General features: G+C 36.5%; 1 pseudogene; it reads left to right on the top strand.

Annotated features, from left to right (window-relative positions):
* The first annotated feature begins 438 nt into the window (after positions 1-438).
* Positions 439-1,409, top strand: LOC143680430 (olfactory receptor 8K3-like; annotated as a pseudogene).
* The last annotated feature ends 15,791 nt before the right edge of the window (positions 1,410-17,200 follow it).

Raw genomic sequence — 17,200 nt, 5'->3', positions numbered from 1 at the left:
ATTTTATTATTTTGACTAATAAACTAATTCATGGTTAAGGTCTTAATGCTAAGATCTGTTTAACGGTATGATTTTTCATTTTGTTGCCAACAATATGTGAGAATAAACTCTGGAGCAGTGTGAATATCATCTTCTAAACCTTTGTTTCCAAAGTGACAGTAAAATTACTGAGTAAAGCTGAAAACATCTTGATCATTCTCATAGTGCACACCATTCAAATATTTTATTCTCTGCAATGATGTTGACAATTTACAAAAAAAGTTATTTTTGGGCCATAAAAATGAAGAAAAAAAGGTTTTTTTCTAAACAGTTTGAAATTGTATTCTTGCAATAATTTAGGGCAAATTATATAAATATTTTATTTTTAGTCATATTTACCAAAAGCTATTGATTGCTTTTATAATTATTTCCAGTATAGATCCCTGCTGAGTGGCCTGGATGGACAAAACCAATCTCACCATTCTGAATGAATTCATTCTGATGGGAATCACAGATCCCCCTGAGCTGCAGACTCCACTATTTGGGCTCCTCCTCATGGTTTACATGGTCTCAGCACTGGGTAACCTGGGCTTATCCTCACCACGATAGACTCCAGGCTACACACACCCATGTACTTTTTTTTCAGATATCTGGCCTCCACTGATCTTGGTTATTCAACAGCTGTGGGGCCCAAAATGCTATTTAATATTCTTGCAGATCAACATACAATCTCATTTATGTGTGTGCTATCCAACATACTTTCTTCAGTATTTTTATTTCTAATGATATTTTCATTTTGTCAGCGATGGCCTATGGCTGCTTTGTGGCCATCTGCAACCTTCTGCTTTATGCAGCCATCATGTCACAAAGAGCATGCCACCTGCTGGTGATGATAATTCATGTCTATGGTGTTTTTGTGTCTTTGCTGTTCATCATAAAAATTTTCTTTTCTTCATTGTGTGGCTACCATGTCATCAGGCATTTCTACTGTGATAGTCTGCCCTTGATATCTCTGCTCTGCTCAGACACACATGGAATTAAATTGATAATACTTGTCTTTGCAGCTTTTAATCTGGTGTCTTCTCTTCTGATAGTTCTCATGTCCTACATACTGATCCTCATGGCCATCCTCAGGATGAACTCTGCAGAGGGCAGTCACAAGGCCTTCTCCATGTGTGGATCTCACCTGACAGTGGTGGCTGTCTTCTTTGGAACTTTCTTCTTTATGTATGTGCAGCTCAAATCCAATAATTCCCTTGATACTGATAGAGTGGCCCCTGTATTTTATACCTTGGTGATATCCATGCTGAATCCCATGATCTAGTTTGAGGAACAAAGAGGTGAAAAAGGCCCTAAAGAGAATGTGGAAATGTGTACAAATTTTGTATTTAAAATTCACAACAGGATGCAATTACTACTATTTAGTCTGAAGTTACTACCACAGAAAAAGATGCAAAGTAATTTCTGATAAAATTTAATAAAATTGATACATTCTAAGCAGTAAATATTGTTAAAGAAACAATCAGAATCTTATCTTTATTGGCCTTACATTCCCTTTAAAAGATGCAAAAAGTAGACAGAATAAGAAATGGATTATATAGTATTATATAATAATTTACATGAAAATGAAATAGTAATACTTAGAATGGGAGATAATTTTTTAATTAAGGTAGTCAACAGAGCTCTGTGAAAAGATGACATTTAATCAAAAAGATGAGAAATTTAATGAGCTGGCCACCTGTATATTCCTTGAGAGAAACACACCAGTGCAAGAGCTCTCAAGTGGTGCTACAATTGTTATATTGAGGAGGAAGTGAATGAAAGATCTCTGGAGCTGAGGACATGATGGGTAAATATAGGGGATGATACTAGATTTAATTGCAAAACCTTGCTATGTAGGATTGCAGGCCACTGTAAAATTTGTTTTTTAATCTGATTGAAAAAGTGTAATATTTGAGGGATTTTGAGCTAAGGAGAGATGCAATGTGTCTCCAGGCCTACTATGGCTGTTGTGGAAATAATAGGTTATATGGAACTAATATTAGAAAAGGAAAATCTGAGTGGTATTTATTATATTTTGAGGATACTATGGATGCTCAGACTATAATGGAAGCAGTCATGTCATTAGAAATGATCATGCTATTGACATATTTTTAAGAAAATATCAATAGTTCTTGTTCATATAATATGAGATTTGAGGTTATTAAAAATAGACTAAAGAATAGAAAATAATGGAAAAACCAAATCCAATTCTCTCTTCAAGGTATATAGAATAATCACTGCCACTTCCAAAAAATTATAAACATTAGAAACCCTATTTAATTTCCCACCAGAAAGAAGAATGAGATAATTAAACCTAAATATATGAAAAATCAATGTTCATGTCATGCCACTGATCTCAGGAATTGAAGGGACATTTCCAGTATCTATGAAAAAAGAAAGAGATAAGACTTATGGTTGAAGAAACTTTCTGGCTTCAGATATTTACCAGAACATATTGAAAAAGGGGAAACACAATCAGGGCTGAACAGAACCCCTGAGATGAATTATAAACTATAGAAGATAAATGAAGTAGATATAGCAACAAAAACTATACAAAATGAAACACAAAGAGGATAAAGAACCAATATAATGAAAAAAGCAAGAATGAACTTTAGGGCAACTTCCATAAGCCACATGAATATGGACATGAAGTTCCTAAATGAAGAGGGTATACATTATTTAAAGAATTAATGGCTGAATTCTTTAATGCTCAAAAACACACAAGATTAACAAACTTCAGAAACAGGAAGTATATAGAAAACCTACCTTAATGCATACCTTAATTAAATTTTCCAAATCTATTGGGGGAAAAAAACCATAAGCATCAGAAAAGAAAAAAGGTCCTTTGTATGGACAGGAACAAATATAATCATAGGATAACATTTCTCATCAGAGGCAAAGCAATTATGAAGACTGTGGAGCAACATCACTAAAAAGATATATTGCAAAATGGGATGCACATAATAACATTTCAGATGCACAAATGCCAAAAATATCCATCACTTACAGACCAGCAATGTAAGAAATGTCATGAAGATTTCACTAGTCATATATATATATATATATATATATTGATACCAGGTAGAGATGCAGAATTAAACAAATGAATGAAGAGCATCAGAAATGATAACTAAACATATGATCTTTTAATTCTTTATATCTCTTTTAAAGATAATCACTTGCTTAGTAACAACAAAAATATAGCAAAAATTGCATGTGAAGCAGTATAATAACCACTGAATGTGGACTGTGACAAGTAAAAGATCTATACCATCTATATCATTAAACCCTAAAGCAAACACTGAAATAAAATTACAAAAAAAAGTTTGTAAAACAGCGATTCATAGATATCATGGATCCATAAAACAAATGATCAGCTAATCAAAAAGAAAACAGTAAAAAGAGGAAAAGGGAACAAAAAATTCCATAGGGCAAATGGAAAGCAAATTGCAAGATGATGGACTTCAACATAATTTTATCAATGACACTAAATATAAATGGTCCATAAAGACACAAAAAAGAAAGATTGTCCAATTAGATTATAAAATGTAACATCTAACTATATGTTGCCTATGAGATGTAATCTAAATTAAGGGAGGAACAGAAATAGGTTTTTAAAAAGTGGAGACTATCTCCCATGCCGCAGTCAACAGAGAGCTGGAATGGCTATAATAATGTCAGACTATGTTGATTGCAGAGAATATTATTATACAAGGTAAAAAGGACATTTCATAATAATAAAGTGGTAAATTAATGAAGAAGACATCGTAATAATAATTTTCTATGCTTCTAATAATAGGGTTTCAAAAAAGAGATGGAACCTGGTAGAACTGCAAAGACAAATCAATATCCAAAATTACAAACAGAGATTCCCATACCCTTCTCTTGATAATAGAGAGAAGGCAGTTAGCAACACAGAAAGCTTTTAGTAGAGTTGGTCAGTGTTACTTAATCAACACGACCTAATTGACATGTATAGAACACTGTACTCAACCACAGCAGAATACATATTCCTTTTGAAAGTGCACATGGTAGAGGTACTAAGGTAGCCCAAATTCTGTATGTAATCCCAAAATCATATGCACCTCTCCAAAGGTTTGAATCTGTGAGGCAAAAGCAGAACTGCAAGGAGAAATTGATAAATCTACTATTACAATTGGAAAATTAGCCTCCTTTAATTACTGACTAATCCAATAGGCAGAGAATCAGTAAGGATATAGCTGAATTTAACAGAAAAATTAAGCATTTCTGATGTAGTTTATATTAACATACTTCATCCAAATCAAGCAGATTGAATACACTTCTGACCTTATATTGATAGGTGCATATTCATTCAGGAATATATTACATCTTTGGGGAGAACTCTTCCTGATACCATTATATAAGTCCTCACTTTATCCTTCATAGTTTTCTTGTTTTGAAATCTGCTTTGTCTAAAATTGATATAACTACTCCAGCTCTTTTGATTAGTGTTAGTATGACATCATTTGGCATCCCTTTACCTTTATTTTCTTCATTTTTTATTAGAGAAACTGTGGGCAGAATAGTCTCTCCACAGGCCCTAGCTATATTGCACAGCTACACAAACTATGTATATCAGCCTATAGGGTCTTGTTCATGTATTTGAAAATCTGACATAATGGGACATAATTATATTGAAGAAGTACAACTAAAAATGCCTTCAAAGATCATGAGCTGCATAATAGTGATTTGGCATTCATCAACAAATTTTATATCATTCACTGATATCCATATATGGTGGAAATAGTGAAATATTTATGAGAGCTCAAGGCTTTGTAAGCACTTTTAAATGCAAGGAGTCTGGGTGTTTGTACTTATAGTTTTATAGTTTTTAAATAATATGTGTAGAAAACTCTGGTGATGCAATCCCCCCAAAAGATTCCCAGACATGATATATTTTTAGAATCATTGAAAGTTCTGCCTTCCTTTCTACTTTTCTTCCTCATTTTTTTTGTATGCTATGTGGCAGGTTCACACTTCATTCTCTTTCTGTGTAACTATCCTGTTATTGCAGAACCAGTTGTTGAATTTTTGTTTGTTTTTTCTCTCTTTTGTTTCCTTGTTTGTTTGTTTTTAGGAAGTGCATGGGCCAGAAATTGAACTGGGGTCTCCTGCATGGCAGGCTAGAATTCTTCCACTGAACTATCCTTGCACCCTTTTCACTCTCATTTTTAGTTTATCTGCTTTAAATGGGAAAATGATGATCTTAATCTGACCCATGTGTCAATATTACTTATAAATATTTTCATATGAAATATCTAAAAGAGACAGAATACAGATTAAAGGTGACTTTTTAAGTTGATTTTAAAGATATGTTGATGTTGCTCAGGATTTCTGCAACTCTATATATGAAATGGTGGGCCATAAATATCATTTATATCTTTTGTAAAGAGCAGGGTTAGGCTGACCATCTTGGGTGAGTTGCAGAGCATCCTCATTTTGTATTATCCAGAAAAGTTTATAGAAAATATGGATCCCTTCCTTGAAAGTTTGGAAGTACTTCCTTTGAAAGGAAATAAAGGCAGAACTAATTAACAAAGTAAAGGCAGAGAAATTTTAAGCTTCAAATTAAAATTTAATTCAAAATGTTCAATGTACACTTGATGGAAGATGAAATAAAGACACAAGAATAACATTCAAATTTAAAATGTACCAAAAATACACTATTACTTACTTGTTTTGCCCCTGTACACTTTTAAGAATAAAAATAGTATACTTTGGCTAAGGTATGCCATGTTCCCTTCACCATATTTCTTATTAGTTTCTTTAACTTGAACGAATGTACTTCCTAGACCGATATCATACCTGGCTCTTGAGGCTTTTAAGATAGACCCTTTCCTTAGAAATTCATTTCACTTTGCTGGATAATGTATATTTTTGAGTTTACTCACTAATCTTAGATGACACATATACTTTAACAATTTTGTATGTCTTAAATTTTGATACATAATTGTAACTAGAAAATTGAACTCCAGAGATATTACTGATTAGTCAAAGTTAGTGTTGAAACATTTGCTAATAATTTTTTCAAAGTGAAAAAATATAGATACAGGACTTATTTGTATATAAAACAGCAAAATTCAGAAGTGTTATGTACAAGGCTGAAGTTTTGGATACATACTTTTAAAGGGAATTGAGTGCACTAGAGCAGACACATTAGAGTCTCCCATAAATGAGCTAAATTCTTACCTATCATTATAGAAAAGCAATGTACATTGTTTAAAACTCATAATGAGAGGCGGGGCCAAGATGGCGGCTTAGTAAGGTACCTGCGTCTTAGTTCCTCCTCCTCCAGAGCAACTACTAGGTGAACAGAAACAGTGCAGAACAGCTCCCGGGGCCACAGCAGGGAATGGACACACATTGTACCCCAGTCTGGACTGGCTAATCTGACTGCGAGACTCTGCTACGGTGAGATCCCCGAGCGGCGCGCAATCCCCCGAGCCGCGGCAGCTGTGGTGGCCGGAGCTCCTCCTTCCCTTCTTTCCGGGCCGGCTGAGAGTCTCGGAGAGGCAAGTTTCCCAAGCCACGGTGGCCAGTGCCCCTCTTTTGTGGGTGGCTTCCTGGACCAGCTATGAGTCTCGGATCAGAGGGCTACCCAAGCTGCGGCGCCCAGCGCCCCTCTTTTGCGGGCGGCTACCTGGACCGGCTATGAGTCTCGGATCAGAGGGCGACCCAAGCTGCGGTGGCCGGCGCCCCCCTTTTGCGGGTGGCTTCCTGGACCGGCTACGAGTCTCGGATCAGAGGGCTACCCAAGCCACAGCGCCCAGCACCCCTCTTTTGCGGGTGGCTTCCTGGTCCGGCTACGAGTCTCAGATCAGAGGGCTACCCAAGCTGCCGCAGCCGGTGCCCCTCTTTTGCAGGCGGCTTCCTGGACTGGCTACGAGTCTCAGATCAGAGGGCTACCCAAGCCACGGTGTCCGGTGCCCCTCTTTTGCAGGCGGCTTCCTGGCCGGCGCCCCTCATTTGCAGGTGGCTTCCTGGTACAGCTACGAGTCTCGGATCAGAGGGCTACCCAAGCTGTGGCAGCTGGCGACCAACGTCCCTCCCCCACGGGCAGCTTTCTGGTCCAGTGGCGAATTCCCCGGGCCTCTGCAGCCAGCAACCGACACCCCTCCAGAGAGAGGAGGGAATTTTCGACAGTGGCAGGGACTGGGTCCAACCAAACACCAATAGGAGAATTGATAAAGGAGCCACAGGGTCCCCTCAAGCCGCGGCAGCTGACGCCCCCACTACGCGAGGCCCCCCGGACCAACTGAGAGAATTGGATCGGAAATCCTCCAGGCCACAGAGAACAGTGACCGGGGGGATCCCTTCCAAACACGTAAGACAAACGTGTGCCACAAGTGCCACCTACTGGGCAGGATAAGAGAAACAGAACCCAGAGATTTCACAGAAAAATCTTACAACCTTGTTGGGTCTGACACCCAGGGAAATCTGACTAAATGTGCAGATGCCAACAGAAGATAATGGATCACACTCAAATAATTGAAAATATGGCCCAGTCAAAGGAACAAACCAATAGTTCAAATGAGATACAGGAGCTGAGACAACTAATGCTGAATATACGAACAGAAATGGAAAACCTCTTCAAAAACAAAATCGATAAATTGAGGGAGGACATGAAGAAGACATGGACTGAACAAAAAGAAGAAATAGAAAAACTGAAAAGACAAATCACAGAACTTATGGAAATGAAGGATAAAGTAGAAAAGATAGAAAAAACAATGGATACCTACAATGATAGATTCAAAGAGACAGAAGATAGAATTAGTGATTTGGAGGATGGAACATCTGAATTCCAAAAAGAAACAGAAACTATCGGGAAAAGAATGGAAAAATTTGAACAGGGTATCAGGGAACTCAAGGACAATATGAACCGCACAAATGTACGTGTTGTGGGTGTCCCAGAAGGAGAAGAGAAGGGAAAAGGAGGAGAAAAACTAATGGAAGAAATTATCACAGAAAATTTCCCAACTCTTATGAAAGACCTAAAATTACAGATCCAAGAAGTCCAGCGCACCCCAAAGAGATTAGACCCAAATAGGCTCTCCAAGATACTTACTACTTAGAATGTCAGAGGCCAAAGAGAAAGAGAGGATCTTGAAAGCAGCAAGAGAAAAACAATCCATCACATACAAGGGAAACCCAATAAGACTATGTGTAGACTTCTCAGCAGAAACCATGGAAGCTAGAAGACAGTGGGATGATATATTTAAATTACTAAAAGAGAAAAACTGCCAACCAAGACTCCTATATCCAGCAAAATTGTCCTTCAAAAATGAGGGAGAAATTGAAACATTCTCAGACAAAAAGTCACTGAGAGAATTTGTGACCAAGAGACCGGCTCTACAAGAAATACTAAAGGGAGCACTAGAGTCAGATACAAAAAGACAGAAGAGAGAGGTATGGAGAAGAGTGTAGAAAGAAGGAAAATCAGATATGATATATATAATACAAAAGGCAAAATGTTAGAGGAAAATATTATCCAAACTGTAATAACGCTAAATGTTAATGGGCTGAATTCCCCAATCAAAAGACATAGATTGGCAGAATGGATTAAAAAACAGGATCCTTCTATATGCTGTCTACAGGAAACACATCATAGATCCAAAGATAAGCAGAGGTTGAAAGTGAAAGGTTGGGAAAAGATATTTCATGCAAATAACAACCAGAAAAGAGCAGGAGTGGCTATACTAATATCCAACAAATTAGACTTCAAATGTAAAACAGTTAAAAGAGACAAAGAAGGACACTATATACTAATAAAAGGAACAATTAAACAAGAAGACATAACAATCATAAATATTTACACACCGAACCAGAATGCCCCAAAATACGTGAGGAATACACTGCAAACACTGAAAAGGGAAATAGATTCATCTACCATAATAGTTGGAGACTTCAATTCCCCACTCTCATAAATGGACAAAACATCTAGACAGAGGATCAATAAAGAAATAGAGGATCTGAATATTACTATAAATGAGCTAGACTTCACAGACATTTATAGGACATTACATCCCACAACAGCAGGATACACCTTTTTCTCAAGTGCTCATGGATCATTCTCAAAGATAGACCATATGCTGGGTCACAAAGCAAGTCTTAACAAATTTAAAAAGATTGAAATCATACACAACACTTTCTCGGATCATAAAGGAATGAAGTTGGAAATCAATAACAGGCAGAGTGCCAGAAAATTCACAAATACGTGGAGGCTCAACAACACACTCTTAAACAGCGAGTGGGTCAAAGAAGAAATTGCTAGAGAAATTAGCAAATACCTCGAGGCGAATGAAAATGAAAACACAACATATCAAAACTTATGGGATGCAGCAAAGGCAGTGCTAAGAGGGAAATTTATAGCCCTAAATGCCTATATCAGAAAAGAAGAAAGGCAAAAATGCAGGAATTAACTGTCCACTTGGAAGAACTGGAGAAAGAACAGCAAACTAATCCCAAAGCAAGAAAAAGGAAAGAAATAACAAAGGTTAGAGCAGAAATAAATGAAATTGAAAACATGAAAACAATAGAGAAAATCAATAAGGCCAGAAGTTGGTTCTATGAGAAAATCAATAAGATTGATGGGCCCTTAGCAAGATTGACAAAAGAAGAAGAGAAAGGGTGCAAATAAATAAGATCAGAAATGGAAGAGGAGACATAACTACTGACCTCATAGAAATAAAGGAGGTAATAACAGGATACTATGAACAACTTTACGCTAATAAATACAACAATTTAGATGAAATGGACGGGTTCTGGAAAGACATGAATACCAACTTTGACTCAAGAAGACATAGATGACCTCAACAAACCAATCACAAGTAAAGAAATTGAATTAGTCATTCAAAAATTTCCTAAAAAGAAAAGTCCAGGACCAGACGGCTTCACATGCGAATTCTATCAACCATTCCAGAAAGAATTAGTACCAACTCTCCTCAAACTCTTCAAAAAAATCGAAGTGGAGGGAAAACTACCTAATTCATTGTATGAACCCAACATCACCCTCATACCAAAACCAGGCAAAGATATTACAAAAAAGAAAACTACAGGCCAATCTCTCTAATGAATATAGATGCAAAAATCCTCAATAAAATTCTAGCAAATCGTATCCAACAACACATTAAAAGAATTATACATCATGACCAAGTAGGATTCATCCCAGGTATGCAAGGATGGTTCAACATAAGAAAATCAATTAATGTAATACACCATGTCAACAAATCAAAGCAGAAAAATCACATGATCATCTCAATTGATGCAGAGAAGGCATTTGACAAGATTCAACACCTTTCCTGTTGAAAACACTTCAAAAGATAGGAATACAAGGGAACTTCCTTAAAATGATAGAGGGAATATATGAAAAACCCACAGCTAATATCATCCACAATGGGTAAAAATTGAAAAATTTCCCCCTAAGATCAAGAACAAGAGAAGGATGTCCACTATCACCACTATTATTCAACATTGTGTTGGAGGTTCTAGCCAGAGCAATTAGACAAGAAAAAGAAATACAAGGCATCAAAATTGGAAAGGAAGAAATAAAACTATCACTGTTTGCAGATGATATGATACTATACGTTGAAAACCCAGAAAAATCCACAACAAAACTGCTTGAGCTAATAAATGAGTACAGCAAAGTAGCAGGTTACAAGATCAACATTCAAAAATCTGTAGCATTTCTATACACTAGTAATGAACAAGCTGAGGGGGAAATCAAGAAACGAATCCCATTTACAATTGCAACTAAAAGAATGAAATACCTAGGAATAAATTTAACTAAAGAGACAAAAAACCTATATAAAGAAAACTAAAAAAAACTGTTAAAAGAAATCACAGAAGACCTAAATAGATGGAAGGGCATACCGTGTTCATGGATTGGAAGACTAAATATAGTTAAGATGTCAATCCTACCTAAATTGATTTACAGATTCAATGCAATACCAATCAAAATCCCAACAACTTATTTTTCAGAAATAGAAAAACCAATAAGCAAATTTATCTGGAAGGGCAGGGTGCCCTGAATTGCTAAAAACATCTTGAGGAAAAAAAACGAAGCTGGAGGTCTTGCGCTACCTGACTTTAAGGCATATTATGAAGCCACAGTGGTCAAAACAACATGGTATTGGCATAAAGATAGATATATTGACCAATGGAATCAAATAGAGTGCTCAGATATAGACCCTCTCACCTATGGACATTTGATCTTTGATAAGGCAGTCAAGCCAACTCACCTGGGACAGAACAGTCTCTTCAATAAATGGTGCCTAGAGAACTGGATATCCATATGTAAAAGAATGAAAGAAGACCCATATCTCACACCCTATACAAAAGTTAACTCAAAATGGATATAAGATCTAAACATTAGGTCTAAGACCATAAAACAGTTAGAGGAAAATGTAGGGAGATATCTTATGAATCTTACAATTGGAGGCAGTTTTATGGACCTTAAACCTAAAGCAAGAGCACTGAAGAAGGAAATAAATAAATGGGAAATCCTCAAAATTAAACACTTTTGTGCATCAAAGAACTTCATCAAGAAAGTAGAAAGACAGCCTACACAATGGGAATCAATATTTGGAAACGACATATCAGATAAAGGTCTAGTATCCAGAATTTATAAAGAGATTGTTCATCTCAACAACAAAAAGACAGCCAACCCAATTACAAAATGGGAAAAAGACTTGAACAGACACCTCTCAGAAGAGGAAATACAAATGGCCAAAAAGCACATGAAGAGATGCTCCATGTCCCTGGCCATTAGAGAAATGCAAATCAAAACCACAATGAGATATCATCTCACACCCACCAGAATGGCCATTATCAACAAAACAGAAAATGACAAGTGCTGGAGAGGATGCGGTGAAAGAGGCACACTTATCCACTGTTGGTGGGAATGTTAAATGGTGCAACCACTGTGGAAGGCAGTTTGGCGGTTCCTCAAAAAGCTGAATATAGAATTGCCATATGACCCAGCAATACCATTGCTGGGAATCTACTCAAAGGAATTAAGGGCAAAAACTCAAACGGACATTTGCACACCAATGTTTATAGCAGCGTTATTTACAATTGCAAAGAGATGGAAACAACCAAAATGTCCATCAACAGACGAGTGGCTAAACAAACTGTGGTATATACATACGATGGAATATTATGCAGCTTTAAGACAGGATAAACTTATGAAGCATGTAATAACATGGATGGACCTAGAGAACATTATGCTGAGTGAGTCTAGCCAAAAACTAAAAGACAAATACTGTATGGTCCCAATGATGTGAATCGACATTCGAGAATAAACTTGGAATATGTCATTGGTAACAGAGTCCAGCAGGAGTTAGAAACAGGGTAAGATAATGGGTAATTGGAGCTGAAGGGATTCAGACTGTGCAACAGGACTAGATATAAAAACTCAAAAATGGACAGCACAATAATACCTAATTGTAAAGTAATCATGTTAAAACACTGAATGAGGCTGCATCCGAGCTATAGGTTTTTGTTTTGTTTTGTTTTGTTTTTACTACTATTACTTTTATTTTTTTCTCTATATTAACATTCTATATCTTTTTTGGTTGTGTTGCTAATTCTTCTAAACCAAGGCAAATGTACTAAGAAACGATGATCATTTATCTAAGTGATGATGTTAAGAATTACTGATTGCATATGTAGAATGGTATGATTTCTAAATGTTGGGTTAATTTCTTTTTTTTTGTTAATTAATAAAAAAATGCAAAAAATAAAAATAAAAAAAATAATTCTTCCCAACCATTGTTTATCTCATGGCACTGTTAGATTCTTCTTTTCGTGGATTCTAATTCTTTTTTAATAAAGTTCAAAGTTTTCTTTATTTAAAATAAAGCATCCAACCAATAAAAAAAAAACAAAAAAATAAAACTCATAATGATAATATAATTTTAAAGTATCAAATACACAGTGGAATAAGAGTGCTATTTTTAAAATCTTTTTAATTTTTTTTTGGCATGGGCAAGCTCTGGGACTCGAACCCAGTTCTCCAGCATGACAGGTGAGAATTTTGTCATTTAGCCACCAAAACACTGCTCAAGAGTGCTTTGTAAATGTGGGGCTAAGAATGAGAGGAAGTAAATCAAAGTCTGCCAAAATAATCAATGGCTTTCTCTGCATATTCCAATTGAAGTGTAGTGAAAAATGATCAAAGGGTTCCTATTATTTATTATCATTAAAAAAAATATATTGTGTTTTAACCAATTATATGCATTTTTTGCAATTAAAAAATTCAGAAAAATAACAGGATTTCCACAGTAGTCCAGAGTCACCAAATGTGCTCTTGCTGACAGAATCATGAAGGAATAGTATCTATCCTGGGATCTATATTATATGTGTGACCAGTATCTGACACATATAAAATATTGAAGTACATTGTCGTAGCTTCTACATGTGGTTCTGTTTTTGATGATAAATGTCTTACTTTAAATTACTTTATCTAAAATTTTTTATGTGTTTGTCTGTCACATGGTTTGTGTACTAAAGTTTTACCTGGTGACACCTCCTGAAATCCAATATTCTTCTGACTATTATATAGTCAGGTTTTATAATGGCCTAGATAGACACACAGCATCTAACAGTGATGGAATTTCTTCTGACAAGGATCACCGATTGTCCTGAACTGGAGGCTCTATCCTTTAGACTGTACCTCATCATCTACCTGATCTCCACAGTGGGCAACTTGGGCTTGCCCATCCTCACCAAGATGGACTCCAGGCTGCAAACACCCATGGACTTTTTCCTCAGAAACTTGACTTTTATTGGTTATTCTACAGCTGTGGGACCCAAAATGTTGGTAAATTTTATAGTGAATCATATGCTGTTCATCTTGGGTGTGGTAATATTTACAGAAAAGATCACATTATTGACAAAAAATAATTTAAAAACCACTTATCTGGTACAATTCTCTCTCAGTGTAGGAGTTTCCTTTGCAATATCTTAGAGCACAGGTAATTCATTCTCAGTTTGTCCATTGAGTTGGGGAAACTCTGTCAGGATCCAATTGAGAAACTGGAGTCACACTGGTGAGTTCTGCAGAAGGGATTTAGCAATCAGATTTGTTAACAAGGTATCAGAAAACTGGAAAGGGAGGGGAAGGAAGGAAGTAACTGCAAGAAGCAGCTCTTATCCCTTGAGCTGTGAACAAAGGAAAGAGTTGCGATTATTAAAATGTAGGAGCTCAGAGGAGGGTCCCTTGGAGGTGGAAACCAGATCTCTGAGGAGACTATACCTATAAAGCTGATTCTGGAAATACCGCAAGATCCAATCAACTGCTGGCACCAAGGTGAAGAACTGTTGCTGGGATGAAGCCGGCAAGAACAGCCCTTTCTCCTCCCTTGAACCTTCCAGTTTTCCTCTAGCGCCCCCTGTTGATAGAGAGTATGGGGAGCCCCTTCCTAGCTTGCCTGAGCATCGCAAAGCAGAGCATAGAGTGTGGGTTTCAAGTGAAAGATAGCCTGATGACCCAATACAGGAATTAACCCCTTTCCAAGATGCCTTGTTATGTTGTTGAGAGCTTTAAATCCGGAACAAACAAAACAAGCAGGCAAGAAAACAAAAACCCTTTCCCTTTTTTGAGGGAATGTATCCTACCTTTCTAAGCTTACTTTTTACACACCAAATATGCCCACTTCCTTAAGCCTGTCCCAGGGACATGTTGTGTAGATGTTTTGATTGCCATCTTTTGGATGCCTTCCCATTTGTCAGTGTCTCTTTTAAATATGGTTCTCAATTTATTAATACCTATCAAAAGTTTTAAGAATGTGCATACTCTGTGTTCTAGCAATTCCATCTCAAGAAATTCATCCTCATGAATTTTTCATGGCCTGCATAAAAGTTTAGATATAAAGATATTCATTTCAAAGACACTGATAAAAAAGCAAACGGGAAAAAAACATAGGTTCAAAAATAGGGGATAGTGTTGAAAAAAATTTAATAATATGAAATGAAAATTATTATGTTTTTAGGTTGAAAAGAAAGGTTGGAAAATAGTATACATTGCATGATTCAATTTTTAAATGCATAAATACATCAGCATTAAAAAAAGATCAGAAGGATAGGTATTACATATTAAACATTATTGTTATTTCATGGTAGAGATATAATGGACAGTTTAACTTTCTTGTTTTCACATATTTTATTTTGAACATATTTTACAATTAAAATACATTTTTGTGTTTAATGAGGAAAAGTTAATTTGGTGGTCAAAATAGAAAATAGTACTACAGTGTTATTTTGATCAGGCATAGTATAATGGAATTAATATATCCCTTGATCTGAAAAATATAGATCGTCAACCTAAGATTGCATTTTTTTTTTCTTTTAGCAGTGGTCACTGTTTTGCTTCATGTTAATATTATAATCATTTAAAAGCCAACATATATTTTTGTATGAAGATAAGTGTTCTTAGGAGATAATAGACGGATTAGTCCTATCTGTTAGGTCAGGGGAAGAGGGAAGGTCACCATGACTCGAGCTGTGTAAAATGTGCCACCCCTTCTAGATGTCACCTAACCCCCTTGCTTAAAAACTGTCTGCGCCAGGACCCAGCGGCGAGCTTGCAACTCCTTACCTGGAGTTACAAGGAACTCCTGGGAATAAACTCACTCACTCTAAGGTTCTTGGTCTGCCTCTTCTCTCTTTTGCCTCCTAAACCTTACACTAGCTTTATCTCATCCTCTAAGATTTAAAATGTATTTCTTTAATCAACCCTATTGGGGTGTAATTTACATTCACTGGAACATATCCATCTTAAAGGTGAAGTTCCATGAAATTTGACAAACATACACCTGTGAAAGCACCACCTCAGTCAAGATATAGAACATCTTCTTCCCCTTTGCTGCCATCCAACCCTGCTGGCTCTGGGCCTAGACAACAACTTCTGTTTTGTGTTACTATGGATTAAATTTTCAAATGGAATAAAAAAATATGTATTTGTTTGTGTCTGGTTTCTTTTGCTCAGGTTAATGTTCTTAAGATTTATCTGCATATTAAGTATTTCATTCCTTTTTATTGCTGAGTAGTATTCCATTGTATCTGTTGTATGAATGTACCACAGTTTGTTGATAGAAATTTGGGTTGTTTCCAGTTTGGGACTATTATAGGTAAAATTCTGTGGATATCCTAAAATTGATTTTTAAAGTCTTATCCATAACTGTGTATTGATCCCTATTAAATAACTTTCGTTGAGTCTATTTCCATCATACTGGCTCATCTCAATCTTTTGAAAGCTTGAGTCTGTCATCAAACATCCTTTTCATTTTGTGCCACCTGCTTATTTGGTGAGCATGAATTTTGTATTTTTATTGAGATGTAGGTATCAGTGGAAGGATTGCTAGAGCAGGAGTCAGAGAAGTATCAATTGCCCTCTAGCTATGTGACCTTGAGTAAGTCTCTTAAAGGGGAACTTAAATTTCCTCATCTGGAGAATATGGATGATTACAGCAGATGGTCTTCTTAGATTGGCTTCACTCTAAAATTCTGTAGTTTGGTGAAACAGCCTTATGACCAAATGAGGACAAAAACCTCATTTACCAAAATCTTGGTAACTTAGAAAGTAACAGAGATGGCTGAGACCAAGAGTCTAAAATGTACCCTACTCCTGTGTTGTTGATTTACGCTCATGCCATCTAAAGAGAGGCCCTGGTCCAGAGAAAGCCCCAAATTACAGCTCTTCTTGGTGATGGAATTTCCAAATAATTGGAATATGGAAAGCTGAAGTCTCCTATCAGGTGTCAGGGGATCAAGTTGTAAATGACAGAGCCATAAAAGAATATAATTTGACAGGGTAGAATTTCCATATCTACAAAGGAAGAATTCCACTTAGAGCATTTACAACAGGTGAGGTGAAAAAATGGAAATCTGGTTGAATCTCAACATTGTGGGGTTGGGAGTCATCATCCTTCTAGAAATCATTAACAGAAGTAGATGAGGATGGTAAGAGTCATATGAGCTAAGCAAGAAAGCTTAGAAAATAGTAATGTGTGTAGAAAAGAGAAGTAAATTCTGGGAATTTCTGTGGTAAAACCCAGGTGACAGGGATGCCAAGTTGTGGCTCAGGCAGGCGCTGTTTCAGTTTGAGATCACAGGGTGGTTTGGAGACCCACACTGAAAAGAATCTGCTCCTCTGGACACT

The sequence above is a fragment of the Tamandua tetradactyla genome, chromosome 4 (assembly GCF_023851605.1).
Source record: "Tamandua tetradactyla isolate mTamTet1 chromosome 4, mTamTet1.pri, whole genome shotgun sequence".
Classification (NCBI taxonomy): domain Eukaryota; kingdom Metazoa; phylum Chordata; class Mammalia; order Pilosa; family Myrmecophagidae; genus Tamandua; species Tamandua tetradactyla.
This window is presented reverse-complemented; position numbering and strand designations above follow the sequence as displayed.